This window comes from Poecile atricapillus, chromosome Z (genome assembly GCF_030490865.1).
Source record: "Poecile atricapillus isolate bPoeAtr1 chromosome Z, bPoeAtr1.hap1, whole genome shotgun sequence".
NCBI lineage: Eukaryota > Metazoa > Chordata > Aves > Passeriformes > Paridae > Poecile > Poecile atricapillus.
In genome coordinates, this window is record NC_081289.1 from 122,907,888 (window position 1) to 122,923,986 (window position 16,099).

The 16,099-nt window shown below is 39.2% G+C and overlaps 2 protein-coding genes across 5 annotated transcripts in view; both read right to left on the reverse strand.

Moving 5' to 3' along the window:
- The window catches only part of LHFPL2 (LHFPL tetraspan subfamily member 2), a 121,861-nt gene extending 117,895 nt beyond the window's left edge, over nucleotides 1-3,966 (reverse strand). For all 4 annotated transcript variants that reach the window (XM_058864772.1, XM_058864771.1, XM_058864773.1 and 1 more), the window contains exon 1: nucleotides 3,794-3,966. The gene's annotated coding sequence lies outside the window, so the exon portion shown is untranslated. The remainder of the gene's footprint in view (nucleotides 1-3,793) is intronic.
- A 9,275-nt stretch (nucleotides 3,967-13,241) lies between these two features.
- Nucleotides 13,242-16,099, reverse strand: part of ARSB (arylsulfatase B) — a 79,317-nt gene continuing 76,459 nt past the window's right edge. The window contains exon 9 of the transcript XR_009276188.1: nucleotides 13,242-15,188. The gene's annotated coding sequence lies outside the window, so the exon portion shown is untranslated. The remainder of the gene's footprint in view (nucleotides 15,189-16,099) is intronic.

A 16,099-nucleotide genomic window follows, 5' to 3' on the forward strand; every position in this document is an offset into this window, starting at 1 on the left:
GTCTCTAAATATCTTTTGCTGTGATTTATTTATACTCAGTCATGGATACTGTAACTGTCCAACTGCTATATATATTGCCACAGTTCAGAATTTCAGATACATTCCTGATCCACTCACATAGATCAGGTACATTTACAGTCAGCTCTTTGCCATTGCAGAAAATTTATAATTGAATTAGTTTTCCACTGTGCATTTAGTTTTCCTGAGAATTACCTTCCACAAAAATGCCTTTTAGGAAAATACTTCTAGGAAAATTGACTATTACCTGATGTTGAAATACTTATCCATGGTCAATGTCTCACCTGCTAGAGTAGTAAGGAGAAACAAAGGTAAATTAAAAAGAAATTAAGACCTCAGATCTGCGTTTTTTTCCAGAATGCATCACCTTCTGTCAGAGAACATGAAAATATCACTTTATTTACATGACAGTAAAACAGTACTTGTTTAGACAGCTTTCACAGTATCTTGCCACATCTCCTGAACAATTTTAAAAGGCAAGGGATAACAATACTATATTTTAAATCCAGAATTTACAAATGCCCTACATTCAGCTTTATTCCAATCCATCTGTATTTGGAAGTAGTTACACTTTTCCAGGGCAGATTTTAGGCACCATAACCCAGGAGGATTCTGTCAAGAAAGCTGGAAAGCCAGAAGGGAAAAATAATCTAAGCAAAAGCCTTTGGTATTATTTTAACAGACCTGTCAACTACAATCACATCAGCAATTGTCTCTGCATCAGAAAAGGGCTCTCAGAATCAGCCGCTTGCCACCTCTACCCTTGTTCACAAATGAGTTCAAAATGCTGACACCCCAAAATTATTTACCCTAAATGATTTTAGGCAGAAAACAGAAAAATTCTGAGAAAATTCTGAGAAAAATTGAGAGGGAAGGGAGGCACTGAAAACACAGAGGAAAACAGGACAAAGGAAGACAAAGAAAGCTCTTGTTCACAGGGAAGGAATGGGGACATAAAACAGTTTCTCTTATTGCCACCAGCAGTTAGAAGCTGAGCACTGTCCTCTTCCCCGCAGGCTGCATGGTGTGAAGGGTCAGCCAACAAGAGGAGCTGTGTGTGCTTGTGCGTGGGCATGAACACACGTGTGTGCTTAGGAGGTGAGGACAGCTGGGAACAGCAGAGCAGCCATCCTCACCCTCCACTTTAAGCTTTAACAAACAGCTCTGAGACAAACAGCAGCTTCAACAGGGGCTGTTCCTATGTGGAGAGACTCTTTCCTTTTCATCTAAAAAAGTTGGGTTTAGATGCTGAGGGTAAAATTCCTAGAAACTGTTTTGCTTTTTTTTGCCTGTAGTGGATAACCAGAAATATTGTATTAGCTAGGAGCTGACATCCTGTGTCCAGCACATCTCCTTGTTGTAACCACCACTTCTCTTTTACTGAGGAGTCCTCCAATGGGTATTCAATGTCTAACACAGTAGAATCTTCTGTAAAAATATATTTTGATGAATAATTCTGTTCTCCAAAACACTCAGGAAAATAATAAATTCTCCCTTTTCATGTAATTATACTGAAACAGCAATGTCTAAACTGCATGCAAAATAAAACACCAGGTTTCTTGCCCAGTTGCCAACTATACAGTCACCTGCAGCTCAGTCAGGTTCTGCTGATGCAATAACATGTCGCAGTTAATAAGTCATTGTCCTACTGTATTACAGAACACCACAAGCAATCTTCACAGGTACAAGCCAAAACACGAAAAAGGATCATGGCAATCATTGGCCTCCTTTCAGTCTTTGCCAGCAGTACTTCTGATCCTAACCTATCAGCCCAGCACAATCACGAGTGTCTTAGAAGATGTGGAGGAACTATCCTTTGATTAAATAAGTAACAAAGTAACTGTAACATTTTTACACAGCAACGGTGCATCCATTCCCAGAGATTTACAGTCGTAAAAGAAAATGACGCACTTCTACTGCTTGACTGAAATGTGGGTACATCATCACACAAACATTTCCCAGAATGCTTAATAAAAACAGATGATTAACTACAAAAAAAGATAAAGTGAGAAATCTCCTACATACTGATTAAACCTACCCCATGACTCAGAGGGAGAAATCCTCTGAAGAAAGCAGCAATGTGATTAAAGCTGGAGGGGCTGCAACTAGCATATGGAATGAGCAATAGTCCCATGAAACTGTGTCTGAAATAAAACCCTGTCATCAGGGTTATCATTATCAGTATTATATTATGTGCCTTAACAGTCTGTCTATACCCTGACCTAACAATGCACGATATGGATAAAATATTCAATAAGGTCCCAGAGATTAATTTGGATTTGATTTTTGCAGTATGTTTTATTCAGAAAAATAAAATGGAATGTCACTGACATTTCCCAATTAGCCAGTCCCTGAACGTAGCATAAATTTAAGTCTCTATGAATTACTATAAGGACCACACCATTTCTGTGACCAAAGCAAACCCATGAAAACAACAGGGCCCCTTGTAGGTATGAGCTTGAGCAATCAGAACCCACTGCACGACTGGGACCAAGCAGACATCTTCATTAAGGGATCTGTAATGGTGCCTAAAAATGTTTCCCTAAGAAAGCCAAACCTTGTAATTAACATATATAATATTTTCCTCTGGATGAGGTCAGCTAGAGCTTTGTAATTGTGCTCATTTATTCCTATTAATACATCTCTCATTAGGATGCACACACTCTCAGCATCTCGTCTGCTTAGTTCTGGCTTGGTGTAAACTTAATATGATGGTGCAACGCTGCTGCTCTGCCACCAGGTACTGGGAGCGCGTGCACTTGTCTGGACACGGCACAACCAGGCCACGCTGTTTTACTTGATGTTGCTCCAGCGCACTCACAACTTCTGAATTATGAGATCCAGTCTCAGCGGCGTGCTACTGAGTGCCTTTGGAGTGACACCTTAATTATCAAAAAACGTGCACCGGCAACCTGTGTCACCTACTTCCTGCCCTTCTCTTAAGGGCCCTGAAAAATGCGCGCACACACACACAGACACACACATCCCTCCCTCTAAAACTGGTCCCAGAAACGCGACGGGTATGAAGAACTCGTCGGCGATGTGAAAGCACCCAGGTGAACTTAGAACCCTCGCTCCCCGAGGCAGCTCACGGAGAGTCGAGAAGCTCCCGTTCCCCCGGGGAGAGGCTGCAGGTGCTCCGGCCAGGGGCAGCCCGGCTCCCGCTACCGCCGCTGCCCGTCCCGCACGAAGCCGACCGGGGCCCCCGCCGGGCGGTGCCCCCACGGCCCCGCCCCGCTCCTTACGGCGCGGAGGGAGCGCGGCCGCCCCACGGTGCCGCCCGTGTGCGCGGAGCGCGGCCAGGCGCCGCGGGTCCCCGCCCGCTGCCCGGAGAGAGCCGCGTCCCGCCGGGAGCGCCTGCTCGGCAGGACCGCAGCGCGGGAGAGAGGGAGGGAGAGAGGGAGGGCAGCGGGGAAGGAGGGAGCGAGGGAAAGAGGCAGCGAGGGAAGAGGCAGCCTGGCGGCCGCGGGCGCCTCGCCGGGTCGCGCCCTGGGTCCCCGCCGTGTTCCCCGCGGGGAAGGCGCCCGGGTGCACTCCCGCTCCGCCGCTGCCCCGGCGGTCAGCCTGGTTACAGCCCGGTCCCTGCCGCCACCTCCGCGCCGTGCCCCGTCCCGCCGCGGCTGTTCCCCGGCCTGTCCCTAAGGCTACAGCCCCGGCCCGGGAGGAGCAGCAGCCCGGCCGCCGCTCGGGCAATGAATGGAAGCGCGGCCAGCGGTCCCCGTTCTCCCTCCCGTCCTCCCAGCCTCGCACAACTTCATTGGTGCCGCTGCCTCACCTCTGCCGGGCAGAGGCGGCTCCTCCGCGCTGGGGCTCCGCTCTCGCCGCCGCCTCCGGCCCGCGCCCCGCCGGGCTCACCCTCCTCCGCTCCCGCCGCGACCATGCACCGAGGGAGGAGGAATGGGATCCCGGCGAGGGCCGACCCGGCCGCCCCCAGCCGGAGGGAGGGAGTCGCGGCGAGGGGCGGGGAGGGACGGGACGCGGGCGCACTGCCCTGCCTAGGACCGGCCCCCTCACACTGACGTCCCCCGCTCCCACACGGCCGGCCGCGGGAAGCGCCCAGAGCGGGGCCGGGCGGGAGCCGGGCCGGGGCACGGAGGCACCGCGGCCATGGGAGGACTGCGTGCCCCGATCGCTGTCACAGCCGGGGACAGGGGCTCTGGAAATAGCCCAAATCACCGCTGCCCCGCCATCCCAAAGGTTCGCCATCGGCCCCGTCCGTCAGACAGCCTGAGAAAGAACTGGGCAGTACGACTGACAGTGTCAGGCCCGGTACAGCCTATTGCACTGCGCATCACAGTCTGCTCCACTGGACCTAGCCATAGTGGATGCACTGAACGGAAAGCAGAAATGGTAAACAGCAACTTCTCCTGTCTCCAAAAATTACTCTTGGTGTACACCCTCGGAGATACAATTTACATTGCAAGAAAATGTCTTAAAAGTCTACAATGGTTCTGTTTTCTAACTTTTCCTGCTCAGAACACTTTCCCACTGATATCCCTTTAAAATCATACTTAACACTCTTCCAGTTTCAAAGCAACACTCTGATGACCCAGGCTTTTCCAGAACTTTGTAATTTTTAAAGTATCTTGAGATGCCTAATGCCAGGCACATACGTGTCTACAAGGAGTGACACTCAATTAAAACATCTGCAGGGAAAATTAAGGTTTAGGCTTGGACATGTCTCTGCATGCCTCTGCTATCCCCCACTGTTGCACCCTTGTGTAATATGCTGCTCATTGAAAGTGGATGACAGGTGTCTAGCTTCATACAGCTCATCTCAGTGTTAGCTTCACTTGCTAGATTGGAACTGGTTGTTGCAACAGATAAAACCAGCTGCTAAGTTGGTCAATAAAATAAATCACTCTCGGTATCTCAGAGACATAAATGAAGTGCTGCACCAGCGCAAAACTTGATTTGCTTCAGCAAAAGCTGTCCTCCTGGGAAAAAATAAGGAGTTCTCTTTTCGGTGCTATCAGATCAGTATCTTTCACAAACACAGCATTTATTTGACGTTATGGCTTTTGACTAAATTATCCTTTCGCTGCAATGATACAGAGGAATCAGTGCAGGCTGATCCTGCTGACTACTTGGGACTCCGAAGTCTTCAACTCTGCAAGAGCATGCTCTATCTGACTGGATTCAGTTGCTCGATCTGTGCTCTTTTAATTGGTGTCTGCTGCTCAAAAAACCAAAAGTCAGTAAATGTTTTTCCAAGTACATAGGTTGAGGAAGAAAAAAACAAATACAAAACTCCAAGAATTATATTCCTATGGCAGAAACAATAAAAACATATGCAACTCTCTACACTTACTGAAAACAGAGCTTATTCTTTCATGTCTGATTATTGTCCAAACTTGTGTCCTTACATTACTTTTCCTCTTTCTGGACAAGTCATCAAATTTTAAAAACACTCTAGAAACATTCTAAAAAAAGTTCTTGTAGAGACGTGTTTAAATGTTCCCATTAGAGAGTCTGAAAATTCATTTTCTACAAAATAAGGGTGTCTTTGTAAAGCTGAACTCTCTGTGACCTTTGAGAGCAGCTCCTTTAACATACAATAGGAGACAACTCACTAGGTCTGTCCAAAAATAAACATCTCTTTAAAGAATATTTTAACCCTAGAGACTTCATATAAATAGCGCGCTGACATTATTTGATAACACAAAATTAACGCAATAGTCATATTAGTTTTCAAAAAGCTTTGAGGCCTTTTGCATTCCACTTTTGGAGTGCACTTGGAGCTAATATCCACAACACGTAAGTCTGCTACTTTTGGATCCATTTTTCTGAAATAGATAAACGCGCCATGCTGTTTCAAAAAGATAGAACCATGATACTACAGCAATAACGTGAAACCTAAAAGTATAAAATATGCATTGCAAATAGTGTAGCTAACATCAGTTTTCTCCCTATTAACTTTTTAAAAGATATCTCTATAACTCTTTAAAAGATAAAGTGAAATGCTATTTGATTTAATAAAGCTTACCTAGAGTGAAGGGGAGAATTATTAAAGCATTCCTACTATCTTCATTTATGAAGTCAGCTTTTAAACACAGACACACACGTGTCCTAATAATGTATAAGTCTCACAGCAATTAACAGATCGGATATAAAGAGTGATGTTGTGATGGTTGCTGCAGGAGTGGATACCATGGCAGTGGCAGCTTTTTCTTCCTCCTCCATTGTTTAAAAATTGTTTGCTATTTAAAAATACACAGTAGGAACAATTACACAGTGCTGCTATCAGTTAGTGGTAATGTGCAGGCTTAGCCACTAGATAAAATAATTACTAATGGGAAAGATGACACCTGATAATCTGCAAATTATAATCCACAGAACAGTATAATAAAGTTTTTAAGAAACTTGTTACTGATTTACAGCACCACATGTAACACAAAGGGAAACCATGGCTTAGAACATTGAATTTGGGGTACTGATAGTCTGACCCCATTGGATCCTGTCTAGACCACAGCACACATTGTTACAGATAGTTTTTAGCATACTACCTGAATGCAGAAACTTGTGTGGCAAGCTCAGTGCATCAGGGTTGAACAACTCCATGACTTAGAAAAACAGCCATGAGCAGGCAGTTTTCACAAGGAGGTAGGAAACAGCATGCTGAAATCCCCTGATGTAGTCTGAAGGCCAAGGATTGTGACCCTGGCAGATCTAAGCATAGCATATAATTTTCTTAATTTGAACTCTTCTTTATTTGGAATTGGTGTGAGGAACTTGGTATTTCCTTCTATCTAAGTATTGGAGTTTTAATGCTAACTAATTATTGACTTTGATGTGCAGCTCTAAACATTTTTATTTAGCTTAAGCCCAACTGCACAAACAAATAACTCATCACCAGAACTTAGCACATACACATTATCCAAACAGGAAACAGGGACGTCAAACAAGCACACTTTGGATTAAGTAATATTTGAGATGAAAAAAGATGATATAATGTTTTTTCCTCTTGCTCATAGATCTCTCAAAGTATTAATTTCATAAGCATTAATTTGTTTAGACAGTTTTCCTCCCTAAATATTGGTTTAATTATAACCCCAGATAGTAATAACTGATCTCATTTTGATTGATCGATTTAAATTCTCCATGGAGTGTTAGAATGAAGGATTATTTTACCCTGAAATTTCCTGAAGTTCACCTGAACAAATACAGCCTTGGATGTGGCCCAGAAAACATTCTCTAAAGATTGTAAGAATAGACTATAGACAGGGCAGACAAAACAGGATAGCAGAAAGTACAACCAAAGAGACACGACATCCAAATAACTAGCAAATAACATACAGGTTGGAAAGAAGAACAGACACTATTTGGCTCAAAATTATGTTCTCACTAAGCCTGTGAATAGTCACTGGAAACTATTAAAAATATTGGAGAAAATACAAAAATTTTTATATAGAGCTTACAAAAAGCTAAAAATGAACAAAGTGAATATCATATGTGCATACTGGAATTAGTAGTTGGACTAAAGAGCAAATCAATCTCAACTTTTTAGGCTTCAAATATATTCATACTAGATTTGTTCCCTCATTGCACTTACTTTTCTGTTTCTTTTTGTTGCTGGTATTTTGGTTTTATTTTTTAAATGACTGCTTTTCCAAAATCTTTTCACTGTGAAGGAATGGAATAAATTTTAATATTCTATTCAAATGAATGATCTGACTATAGAAACACACAGGGAAGAATTTTTTTAGAGTAAAATACTGTTAAAGAAAATGCTGCATTTGGAACTTGTTCAGAGAACACGAAAAATAGAAAAAGAGGAGTTAGGGAGGCAGAAGACGGTGGAAAATATATAAAAGGGAGGACTCAGCTCTGGAAGAGTGAGGAAATTGAGTTGGGATATGGGGGTTATTTTATTGTGGGCGTTTTGTTCTTCTACCCGAAAGAAAAGTAAGATGTAAAATATCAGCTGAAATAAATCTTCAGGAGAATGTGTATTTCTTAAGTAACACTTGTTTTTTTTGTTTGCAGCTTCAGAACCTTAAGTTTTTGTAAGCATTTAGCTATGACATTTAATTTTTCAGTAGTTCCTTGCTCTAGCGTCAAGCAGTATATGGTGTTACAGAAAATAATGTGATCTTTCTAATTTATAGCTAGTGACAGTAGAGACAAAAAAAAGGAAAAAAAAGAACATTTGAATAACGGGGAAACTCATCTGTTCATGCTCCTGGAGACTTTAGGAACAAATGAGAAATGAGAAGAGGCTATGGTTAAGCTAAAAAGATCACTCAAAATTAGCACCTTATCTTGTAGACAATAAAAGAAGTGCAAGAGCATCCACAGTGGATAACAGCAATATTATATTGAATTGATAGATTTCAGAGGAAAGGAATTTTATAGCTCAGGTCAAAATAAAATTTATGGGAGAATTGTAGCCATAGATAAAGAAAAATTACTATCTCAAAGTTGTTATGTACAGTATCAATGTACAGTATCTAGACTTATCAGCATGTGATGATCTAGGGGAACATCAGTGCTGAGTAGCAGAAAGCATGGAGATGTCTGCAGAGAGAAAGGAAATAGGAAGAAGGTCTGGAAAGAAAGATTGGGGGCTATCTTAAATCGTACTGAATTTGAATTGATTACTTAATTTCAATATATCCAGAGACATATCTTGAGATTTTAATCTCTACAGGAGGAAGAAGTCAAGGGTGACTCAGGAAAGCTAGTTTAATAACCTATTTAGATAAGAAGAATAAGTGAAAGGGACAAAGGCCAGGGCTGCTTAAGTTTCCGTGGGAAAACGATGAAGAAAGCACTCTTCCAGACACACAGACCAATGCAAAGCAGCAGCAGGCATTCATCAAAATAAAAACAAATTGAAAAAATAAGGTCAGTTAAAACAGTGTCTCAGAGTCTGAGACCTTTAAAAAAAAGCAATATGAGAAGAGGCAAAGGCCTGTGGTGGGTGTCAAGAAATATCTGTTGACCCTGGCTGAGTATTCCAAGGTGTCACATTCCACCTCTTGGTGTTTTGGGGACACTAATTGTTAAACTAATCTGGGACTCTGCCAGTATGGTACAATAGAAGAATCTACCACTGAATTTTAAGAATACTTTAATTGAATGCAGACAGTTAGGCTCACTGAAGGGATCCAGATTTATCACTGTGTCTAATCTCTATTTTTGAAACACATATTATTGCAACTAGTATGTAAAAAAAAGCTGTCTAGCCAAATAAATGCTGCCTGACACAATAGCAGTAACAGCTGTTTTATCTCCTTTCCCATAATTTGGTGCTCCAGGACAGAGAATATTTTAAAGTGCACTTTGATGCAGTAATTAATGGGAATTTAAATTAACAGTATCCTTTCTACTGAACAAACCAAGACATCCATTAGGTATAAATAATTAAAGAAGCTGGGTTTTAAACAAGATATTCAGCTATTGAAATTCCACATTAATTACCAGCTATGCTAATATGTTTCTTTTCTAATGTCCTCAGAAGCACTGAGAGAAAATACATACATACAAATGACTGAGCAGGCTACTATGCATAAAACATTTGAAATTACTCTATCAACTCATATATCCAGTTGAAAAAAAGCAACTCTGATACCTTCTTCAACTACTAGCTTATTCATCCAAAAATGAGGCATTTTCTAGGACTTTTTCCAAAATTTCCTACAGTTCTACTGGCTGTGTTACAAATTATAAAAGGAAATAGGCTAGTGCTATTTCTACGAATTATATATCTCAAAAATGTTTAATACTTCATTCATCAGTGTTAACATCATTAGAGATAAATCTCAAAGATTGCAACATTGCCAGGTTTTTCAAAGCAATTTAAAACTTGAAGAAATTGCTTAAGAATTGTGAAGATTCACCCAAATTATCCAAAGAAATTCAGTGAGAAAGTTACTCCATATTCCCAGTTCTATAATAACTGCTTGAAGCAGTTTTCAAATTTGAAATGGGCATTCCTAGGAATTCTGATCTAGGAATAATTCAGCCATGATTACACTTAAGTTTCCTAGGCACCACAGCATGTTAGTGAGAACCAGAGCAGCACATATCAGAGCAGTTATAGACACCTGCTACTTCTGCTGGCATTTTGTGCTGGTTTTGAGCTAATTTCCACACATTCCCCACATTCAAGGATAGGAAGTTGAATACCTTACATATTTTATGCTTATCTGGATGCTCAGGATTTTATACACTGATCATGGCATTGCCAGGAACCAAAAGACGGAACAATGATGCAGATTGCTTTTTGTTGGATTCTTCTTTGTTTGGTCTGGTTTGGTTTTTGTTGGATTCCCCTTTGCTTTACTTATCCTGTGGACTATTGCACTTCCACACCTTGCACTCTTATAAAACTGTCCTTGCAAGAAGTTATAATTATGCCCTCCAGCCCAGGGGTTTGAATTAGTAGTTTATCCTCATCATCTTGTCAGCCATCTGTAATACAGTATTTTAGGATGTTTCTCAAATCCTTTCCATGACTTGTCTCATGTGGCTTTAGTTTCACTGTTTTCCTTTCCTGCTCCTATCCCAAATGTAGTGAAACTCTTCCTATTTCTAGTACAGATATTATGAAATGATCACATCCATCTCCAAAATAGGTTAAATGAGCTTTCTATTTCCAGATAGTGTAAAAGGATGGAATTCTCAGGGTAAACCATGCTTTCTTGAATCACACTTTCAACCTTGATTGTTGTTTCTCCCTGAGAAGCCTTTATTTTCTGTTTTGAGGATTATTGATTGTAAAGCCAAATTGGAAACCACACAGTCTAGCACTTTTGCCAGCACTATATATTTTGGTTTATCCAGAATTTTGAAAATACATTAAAAGCAAAAATAAAATACAAAAGGAGTTGTTCTATGTTTAAATTTAAGCTTCCTGAGAAGCAACTCTTTTTCCATCTGCTTGGACCTTGCCACAAGATATTCCAATACACTCAAAGTTTAAAAGGTCCCTAAACTTTGCAGGGCATATTGTGCAACAGCATCTTCATTAGGATAATGTATTTAATTTTTCCAGAAAGTAGTTAGCACATCATATATAATTTAAAAGGGGAAAAAAAAATAACCTTGAGACAGTTATACCTAGAGAATACCTAAAATACCCATCAAATATGAATTATAAATTATAATCTCACAAGTCAGACATACTCTCTCTGAGAAAAAAGCTTTTTACAGCATTAACACATCCTGTGGGGCTACATTATGTTTATGGCCTCACAAAAGCACTAATCTGACATGTGACAGATTAAGAGATTCAGATGTCCTAGGAAGCCTGGGGGCACACAACTTCATGTCTCTTCCAAAGAATAAAAGACATGCACATAAATACTGACAATAATTTGGAGATCATCTTTTAATGTGGATGATCACATGCAGTGTGTATGACCTGGGGAAACCTGGATCTTGCTGAAAGAAAATATTTGTGAATTGGAAAAATTCTTTTTAAGTTTGAAGCATATATTTTTTATATGGTCTGCATACTGACTGACACCAGTAGGCTTTTCTCTGTCAATCACTAATCACAATTATGTACTAACAATTACAGTGTAGCAATTTCCATGTAACTGGGAAAAGTACAGAGTGTTAAAATGTTAACTTCCTCAGCACAAGGCCATGTATTCTAAATTTTAGAAGAAAAAATAATGGAACATGTACAAAGGGATTTAACCACAATTCTTAAAAAGCTCCAACACTTTTGAAATCAGATTTCATTGTTCATTGCCACACACAACACTAAACTTAAGGGAGCCTTAATAATAGATGCTTTCAAAGAATATATATGCTGAATAAACGACGAAGAGTGAGTTGCAACTGGCTTAAAACCAGCAAACAAACTTTACCCTACTTAGAAAAAAACATATAACCTCAGAACTTGTTCAGAACTCAAAAAGAAATTTATTAAGAAACCCCAAATTTGTCGCAGTACACTAACAATTGCTCCAGTATCAGAAGCTCTTAATGACACAGTAATGAAATTCTTTTTTGTGTAAGACTATAAAGTCAAACAACTGCAATAAACCCTTTCTTTTTACATAACCCACTGAAGTGTCTTCAGAAAGATCATAGTTCTGCATGAAGCTTCTTTGAAAATATTGTGCCTTTTCATTATAAAATTGCATTTCTGTAACTGACTTTTTATTTCAGCTTAATAATAGCTTCTATGTTTTATTAAGCCACAAAAATTTAATCTAGTGTTTTTGCTTTAAATTCCATATAATTGAGCTTGCAAGGTATCATCAGTTAAGACTTGTGTTGTTCAGAATGCTGGCAAAAAAAAACCAAAAAAACTTTAAATTTAATGGCAGAGAAAACCCTGCTAAAGGAGCCTAATGATTAGGATTTATGGTATTTTCCTGTAGGAAGAATTGTCTTTCTCCAATTATTCACTGAAACCTGAATCAATCACCTTGTTTGATACAGTATCTCTATATCAACTTTAAAAGAATGTGAAAATGAGCCCCAATATAAATAAATGAGACCTATTCAGGAGCTCTTGCTAAAAAGGCTATTGCTAGAGGTTGAGGATTCTGGATTTCTTTAGGGATCCAGCCCTATGCTAAAATACATATTTCTCAGTTGTCTTAGCTTTCCTTTAAATTAAAGACCAGCATTTTCATTTCACCTTATTGCTCATTTATCCTTTAGGTGCATATCTGCTTGTTATTATGAGAGATCTGCTGGGATCTCTAACTCAGAATTTCACTGGTCACATCATAAAAACTCAGAATCTGAATCCCTGTTTTTAAATGGGTTGATGGGCCTCATTGAAAATGATATTTCTTTTTCACAGAACTTTAAGTTATCTACAGTGCGCCATCTCACTATAGTCTGTGGTAATTTCTCTTTTATGTCATTGGTTTGTGTATGTTCAGCAATAACCCTGTCTTCTGATGAGTCAGTTGCCTTTTCTCTGTGCAAAATAATCAAATAATCTTACTCCCCGCTAATGGTCAGTTTTGCCAGCAGCATAAATCCTGCTTCCACAGTATCTACCCTTGTTAAAAACATCACACACTTAGAAACACAGCAGCAGCCTTTTATTTTTCTAAGATTCTCTCACACATTAAGTTATACTTCATCTTTAACTATGTTGGGTGGAAGTTGGAAACTTTAAATTGCATTTTTGTGTTTTTGTCTCTGAAATAATTAAATTAGCTGTTTAAGAAGTGATGAATGATCTATATTAAAATACAAATGAAAATAATTAGCTGGAGATAACATTAATGAAACACTACAGTGATTAATTCTAGGAATTCACGCTTTCCTTATTTGAACAGATAAGACAGAATCAAAACAATAGCTTGGAAACAAACTATTTGCATTTAGATTCAGGCGATACTGAAAGTGCAAGAACATTGCAGTTATTGAGAATAATAGGGAAAAATAAGTAAGAGCTGAGAATTAAAATACCACAACTGATTAAAAGTAAACATTGTTAATGATGATAATAATATGGCTACTTAAGATGAAATAGAAAGGAAGAAATTAATTATGGAGGAAAATAAGGCACACATTTGACCAACAGTATTACATAGTTATTAGCGCATGCTTTTCCTGCAGCAGCAAAATAACCATAAAGAGGTAATGAACAAAGAAAATTCCAACTTCCAAACCTGAAATAATATAAATTGCTATTTCAGTGTATAAGACCTTACTGAGGTACCTTGGCTAAACCTTAGAGCTTGGTATCATAGCCAGATTCAATAATTATACAGCACACCAACAGTAGTTCACAAAACAATACTAAATACACAAAATATACATGGCAGCACCATGCAGTAATAAGGCAGTCTAATTATCCCACAGAAATCTTCAAAAGATGGGGTTTTGCTAGGTGAGTACATTTTAACAAAATTACGAATTTCAACTGGTTCCGTTTCTCCTAAGATTTTTTTTTTTCCTAGCCTTTTCTTATGTGGGATTCAGGGGATGGTTACACAAGAAATTGGTGGGTACATTTGCAAAGCCAATGAATGACAAGTAAGCACAGGCCATATCTTAACATCAAAATTAATTCAGCTGATGATCTTTCCTGAGAGGCACATTTCGCTATGAATTGTTGCAATAATTGGAGCACTTGGAGAAAATCCTAAAGGACAAAATTGTTAAGTATAATGCAGTGAACTAAGAAGAAACACCTCTTTGTTTCGACGGAGTGATTGCATCATGTTCTGTCAGTGAATTCAGAGCATGTCCAGGACACCGTACACAGTAACTTCTAGTGCTGCAGGAGGAAAGGTGCAAGATCATGAAGAAATGGTTCCATGAAGCAGTTTCTGACCAAGTTCTGACATAAAAAATTAAGATTGAAGTAACTGTTAATATGCAGAGTATATATTCTGCCCTTAGAACAGCAAACGAAAAATCCCAGCCCTGTACGGCAAGGTGCTCATGTTTTTCCAGTGATCTAACAGCAGAAAAATTAATAAAACTGAAAGCTATCAGGTATATCAGGAGCTTTTATGTGCGTCCTCTACTTACTGTATGTATGCCAGTCTTCTGGATTCACGCTTTTGGAACAGTCACCATTTCTAAAAAGTTAAGATTCTTGTGGTTTTGGCTATCTGATTTCTATCAAAACATGTGATTCAGAGCCAAATCATGGTATTTTTTTTAAGTGATTGTAGGCCAAGTGGTCTTCAGGATGCACAGACAGAGTACATGCAGTTAAAACAAGTAAGGATCACCTTTTTATCTCTCATCTGTCGCATTAATTAAAGACTGATAGTGGCCCTGAACCTCCATTAGTGCTAATCTGAACATAATAAGTGAATCACTCTCTCTTTAAAAAACAGCTAAAGAGGAAACACTATTTTATTCTTCATAGTCTAGTCATAAAAAATAAAATCCAGTGAATAATTATTTTGCAAGTCATGGGTCTATTAGATAATTTAAATTACAGGTATTTTACTTTTCTCATGTAAATAGAGGGAAAGAAGAAATGTGGAGTAATTCACAAGAATAAACAATCAAGTGTTTTTACCCTTATACTTGGGGAAACCATATTTATTACCAGAGAAGTGGATGGTCTGTAACAGAATTTGAACAAGTGACAACCACGGCTTGAGGCACAGATCCAAAAACTGAATAAATATGAGGAGGTTACACATTTAGGCATGTAGTGAATCATCTGCAATGTTCTTATCCCCAAAAAATAGTTTTCAGTGGAATTATTCTGCATTCAGAACCTGTTAAAGAAAAACAAACATGTTAAAGTGTTCAGCTAAAATAATTTGTAAATGACTGAGTACATAAATCCAAGACTTGGGTTAACATGGTTAGACAGTAAGTTTAACTACATTCAGTACCTTTGTATTGCTTTATTTTTCTCATAATGCAAACTAATAAACTTTAACTATAACATTAAAATTCAGTGTCACTGATCATAATTCATCGTGCTAGCAATTTTAACAATGTAATTAGGATTTCCTGTTGTTCTTTCCCCTGATTACACTATTTCATTGTTTAAATACAGCAGGCATTTATGCTCTAACATCTTCCAGAACTGCACTAAAAAACTCCATACCAGAGACAGCAAAGAATGCATAAATGAATGACCCTTAGACTTGTAAATCAATGGAGAAAGTTGGTATCACCCTCAGCAACAGCACATTCTGTCAATTCATCTGAAGTTGCCAGTATCATCACATTTACGGCAAGATACAATTATGGCTGGAAGATTCCCACAGTCCTGCCAGATTCCTCAAGGTTATTAGCACTTGTCTGATTGCAGTACACAACAAAGACATTGTTAAAATATCAGCGCATCAATCAGGAGGAATTTGGAGACTTTGAAGTTTAAAAAAATAAAACAGTGTGGGAAAGAGAAGCAGCTAGGTGCAGTTATGTTTGTCAGGTTTAGTTAAATGACACGCTCTTGGATAAGAGTTTTATTCTTAATTTGTCAGAAACAGATGTAGAAATAACTTTTCTTTTAAAAATAAAGTCATTAATATCAACAGTGATTTGAAAGTACTTCAGCTTTATGTGATCTTTTCCCACAAGGAAGAACTGGAAAAATAGAATGGAACATTAATCACCATTAACCATGAGTCTCAGGCTTCTAATTAAGGGAGTGCAGAGCCTGAGACTGCATTTC